Genomic DNA, 5,478 nt, shown 5'->3' on the forward strand with positions numbered 1-5,478 from the left:
TACTGCACCATTTGAGATAATTTACATCAAACCAGAACCATGAAAAAACATTATGTGGTCAGATTTGAGCTGCTCATCATGATTGGTCTACTTGACGATGGCATCCCAATTGCATCTGCAAGTCACAATGTCCTTAGGAGGTTGCTTTCCCGTATGGCATCTCCAACATCACGGCTCCCAGGCTCCACACTGTGGGAATAATAATCCACATCACCACATAGTCATCATCCTAGTAGGAACAACGGTCGACATCCCAAGATATCTCGTGGCCTTGTAACTCCCTTGTAACTGCCTACATACTCGTGGCCTTGTAACTCCCTTGTAACTACCTACATACTTGTAACTCCCTTGTAACTGCCTACATACTTGTGTATAACTGCAATCCCTCGTAATCAATCACAATCTCATTCTAGCCTATCGCCTACTCGCGTCTGCGTGTTCTCTCTCTCTCTCTCTCTCTCTCTCTCTCTCTCTCTCTCTCTCTCTCTCTCTCTCTCTCTCTCTCTCTCTCTCTCTCTCTCTCTCTCTCTCTGAGGCACATTTTCAAGATTTGGATCTCCACAAGCAGTTCAAAATTTCATAAAGCAAAGCAAGGTGCTTTTTTAACACATGAAAAGCTATATATAAATATAAAAAACAATGTTTTTTAAAATTTTCAAAGGCCACGTGGGGGCATCTAGCCTCAAAGAAGAAAAAGAAAGCCTTTGGCTCACCAAGTAATGAGTGCACATATATAATATATTAGCTCGAATTTTCAAAATTTCCGATTGGAAAATTTTGTGAAAAGGAATTATTCTAGAAGGTTCTGAAAACAATTTCTCCAAGAACGCTGATATGCGTGCTTTTGGTGGAATACGCGTGCATTTTGATTATAAAAGGGAAAACATTTTACGAGTATGCAAATGCATTAGGAAAAAAATGGACTCTCCATGGGCCTTGTAAGAATCCCTAATTTAAAGGAAGCTTGCCAAGATTAAGGGGGACAAAGGCTTTGAATGGGGCTATTTTGGTAGGGTCTCCTCCACCTTTGACCCCTAAAAAGGTAGGGGGAAGGGGGGGAGGGGGGGGGGGGGGGGGGGTGGGTAACCATTTAAAAAGTAGGGAAGGGGGGGGTAAACCATTTGAAAAGTAGGGGGTCTTCTCTCTCTAACTTTTTGGCCAACTTGTAAGTGGCCTCTTAACTCTCCCATGCCACCTAAGCAAATCCATGGGTCAAAGAGGTAAAAAAAATGACTTTTTTCAAAAACTTTCAAAAAAACTCTATTGCCCCCTAAAAAGTACCCCCAACATATACGCATAATTAAAAAAAAAAATTAAGTTAAATTACTCAAAATTCAACATTTTTTGACTCCCTCCAAACTTTTAGAAAATTCCCCCCAAAATTGAAAACTTTCCCTCCTAATCTAAGCTCCTCTCCTACACCCATCCCCCTTGCACCTGCACCTGTTGCTGCACCTACACACCCATCTCTCCATCCTTCAAGCTCCATCCCTCCATCCTACAATGCCTCTTGACGACGTGACCAATGTCCCACCAAGCTCTTCATGCGGTAGGTCTCCAGGGCTTTTCCTACGCCTACCTCAAGAGTATGTTCCGACAAAGAAAACATGCTTGGGTACATTACCTTCAGCCAACGAACGCCGCGCTCAAGGGGAGAGGAATGTGGATCTCTGGACAGACAGATGCTTGTATCCAAAGGATCCTTCTCTCAATGTTCATCCGTCTTTTACAAACATTCCATCACTGTTGCAATACGTTGGAAATGGAGAGCAAGGTTTGTTGGTCTACTGCAAGAGACTCAACAAACACGAGATTGCGTGGTCCGAGATCTACTTGCGTCATTGGCAGTTGCTCGATGGGAGTTTCCACAATCTTCAAGATCAGATGCAAACAACTACTAGTGCGCTTGAGGAGGCAAAGAGCACCATCACAACCAAGGAAAATGTAATTAAAAAGCTTGAGGATACTCTTTCACACATGAAGAGTACTGCCATGGGAGGTACTAGGGTGAGGAAATGAGAGTTGTCTAAAATTCAGACTCTTGCACCACGTGGAGGTGCAAGAAAACGAAGGGTGACAGCTATGAGGTAACATGTTCTGTCCCTCATGTTGTTTAAGTCTAATACGACTCATCATTGTTGTTTTGGACAATAGGAACTTCGTCCAAGAAACGTGCGGCGGCGAGAATGCGGAAGCTAGGGCTACTTTACTTCGTTCTTGTTTCAACAAAGAGGATTTTATTGGGATGCTTGATGCTCCAGAGGCAAAACACTTGAAAGACGCAATAACTAAGAGAGTTCTTAGTGATTTTTCTAATATTGTCACTGATCTAGATGTTCAGGATATTTGTGATGCTGTTGGGATTAGTACCAAGGGCTATCAAGCAATACATCAAGTGTTAAAAGATGCATTAAGAAGTCGAGGAGTCACGGAAAACCTATTCCCACTTCCTCATAGAGTGAAGATTGCCAAGAAGGTGTCAAATGAAGATGTTGTTCACCGATTAGGGGACTACTTGTATATTGAAGACACGATGCCTCTTCAGCCGCTCCATAGCAAATCACAAGGAAGGAAGGGCCGCGGGAAGGGAAGCGGTGCTGTTTCTAACAGTGTGTTGCGGACTGAAGGGTTTATTACACCAAATTCAACAATATCTTTGTGGACTTGATACGATTGCAGTAGTCCATGGCTGCTTTCTACAATTTGAGTGATGCAGGTTAGTTTAGAGCTGCCTACATGCTCTATGATGTGTCATAACAAGCATTCTGAGGCTTTATGTTGTTGGCAGTTCTTGAAGGAAAGCTTGTGTTTGTGCTGAAGTTGGATGAGTGTGTAATTGTTAAAGGGAGAAAGTTGGAGAGAATGAGCATCACGCTTATGAATGAAGCCCTAGCTTATGCCAAGCAATCTTGCAGTTCGAGTGAAGCGACAAAGCCCTCTTTTAGTGTGCAATCAGAGAAGGATATATGGTGGCTTGGTGCAATTGAAGTTCCGAAAGAGACACATGAAGTCCTTGCATGGATTTTCAGTAGAATCCCATGGGTCACAGAGATCATTAAATCTCAAATAAACGGTGAGAAGCTCATGGTTCCAGGACGTGGGGAGTTTGATATTGAATGGCATTTAGGTGGTGATCTAAAGACCATAAAGTGCATGCTTGGATGCAAACAAGGTGCAAATTCTTTACTTCCCTGTCCATTCTGTACGAAAGGGCACAAGACAAGTCGAGCAACTCAAGTGGAAGGTCAGGACGAAGATAATGATGACCATATAAATAGGGAGTGGCAAACTTCGGTTCTTTCATGTGATATGATGCAGGTGCCCAATAGGGATAGCAAAGATCCTGGGTGGAACCCCATAATTCCCTTCTCCCTCAACAATGTTCACTTTTGTACATTGCATGCGTTTATGCGAATATTTGATAGGATCCTAAAGCATCACATTGATTATGCTTTCACAATGAAGCCCCTTCAACGGTCAAAAGACTCCTTGCAGGGGGTGGAGACGCTCCTTAATGAGATTGGATGTCACCGATCAAGGGTGAACATTGTAGCAGAGACTTTTAGGGAGAAGACATATGAGGTGGCACAGAAGGTTTCCATGAATGGAGCCAAGGCACGTCGATTTTTCAAGAAGATGTCAAAGTCTCCAATGCAGGTATCCGAGGCAAGTGTCGATCTAGCAAGTGAGAGGCGGTGGGAGTTGTGGAAAGATTTGTGTTCATGCACGACGGACAAAGATCCCAATGTGGAGGTTGCTAACCAACGCAAGCTAGTATGGTCATCCTTTCAAAAGGTTGTGCAATTGATGAATCTTTCAAGCACCACCGTTGAGTAACGAGAGGAGTTCAAGAAGGTGATTTATGAATTCACAAAGGCCGCTAAGGACGGATGGTCTGAAAGCAAGATTACACACTACATGGTTTGTTTTAACGGACTTAATACATATGCAATGTTTGAAAATGCAACTTTTCTATTCACTTATCTCCTTTTTGGTTGTTTTAGCACATTCTCTATGCGCATGGTGCATACTTCATGGACCGCTATGGTTCGCTTGATATATGGAGTACACAAGGCATGGAGAAGTCCCACTATCGAGCAAAAGGAGTCTAATTCAAGAATACTCGGCATGGTGGTGGTAGTTCACACTCCAACTACCTCCAAGAGATGTTTAACTGGTTTTTTAGGCACACCTTTGGGAGAACTCGTACTATTGAGAAAGCAAGAGAATCGATGTTAGCAAAGAAGTTATGCAATGCTTCCCATACTGCAGGATCCGAGAAGTGGAAATGCTCGCGAGCGTCCCTGGGCCATGAAGCTTGGCGTGCAACTAAATATCGAAAAGGCAGGGTTTGGGCATCGCATCAGCCGTCCGCATGATCCAGGTTTAGTTGTTAAATTCAATTGCTTTATTTGAGTTTCACTCAATTGGCCACATAGTGTGAAAGGGCCCAAATCTCAAAAAAACCTATTTAAAGGTTGAAGGGGCTCATTTTGTCATTTTCCCTACTAGGTGCTACCATGACAAGAACAAAACAAACGGCTAGGATTGCATATCCAGAGGGGCCGGATGGCCAACGACTCAAAGGTACAGCAACAGAAGCTGGAACTTCACAAGCTCAAGGTGAAGTCCACACAGAAGAAGCTGGAGCTTCAAATCAGCATGGACAGTCCTCTACAGCAGCAAAAGAGAGACGGAAGCATCGCCTTGTTGTCTATTCATCGGACTCCAACGATTCTGATGGCAACAGGGAGGATGAGAGCGACCAGGGCAAAGAAACAAACAGCCAAAAGCAACCATCAGAAGGCTCCGAAGAGACGCAAACGGATGAAGATGCCCCATGGGTTGGCGTCCAAATACAAACTTATCAGGCTCACATGTCTATTGGGGGTAAGACACTTCCTAAAGGGAGTGGACCTACACCATCACATCCGGTCAATAGTGAAGAGCACGAATCAGATGGAGAGTGGGTGGAATCATATTATGAGGTGTTGGAAGTGCCTGTGCAGGAAAAAAAGAGAAAGAGCATTGTCTACAAGAAGAGGAAGCAAGCTGCCCCGACTCGTGCCAAAAATGCACCTCCACGTCGACCTCAGAAGGTACGAAAGCGCAGCCGTGCTTTTGTGGAGATTCGACACTATCAAAAGAGCACCGAGCTCTTGATTCAGAGGACCCCTTTTGCAAGGCTATGCAGGGAGGTTTTGCAATTGTACAACACTCAGTTTCGAATGGGCGCCGTGGCCATAGAGGCAGTCCAAGAGGCAGCAAAGCAATATTTAACTGGCATATTCGAGGATTCTAGCCTCTGTGCCATCCATGCAAAGCGTGTAACCATTATGCCCAAGGATATGCAGCTTGCTCGCCGTTTGCGCCATGAGGAGTAGCTTGTAATTAGGCATCAACCTTTTTGTATTTACGGAGCTCCAAGATTGGGAAGAATTTGAATACAAGCGTCTTTTGATTGCATATCCCACTCTG

This window comes from Adiantum capillus-veneris, chromosome 1, assembly GCF_014529385.1.
Source record: "Adiantum capillus-veneris isolate H3 chromosome 1, ASM1452938v2, whole genome shotgun sequence".
NCBI lineage: Eukaryota > Viridiplantae > Streptophyta > Polypodiopsida > Polypodiales > Pteridaceae > Adiantum > Adiantum capillus-veneris.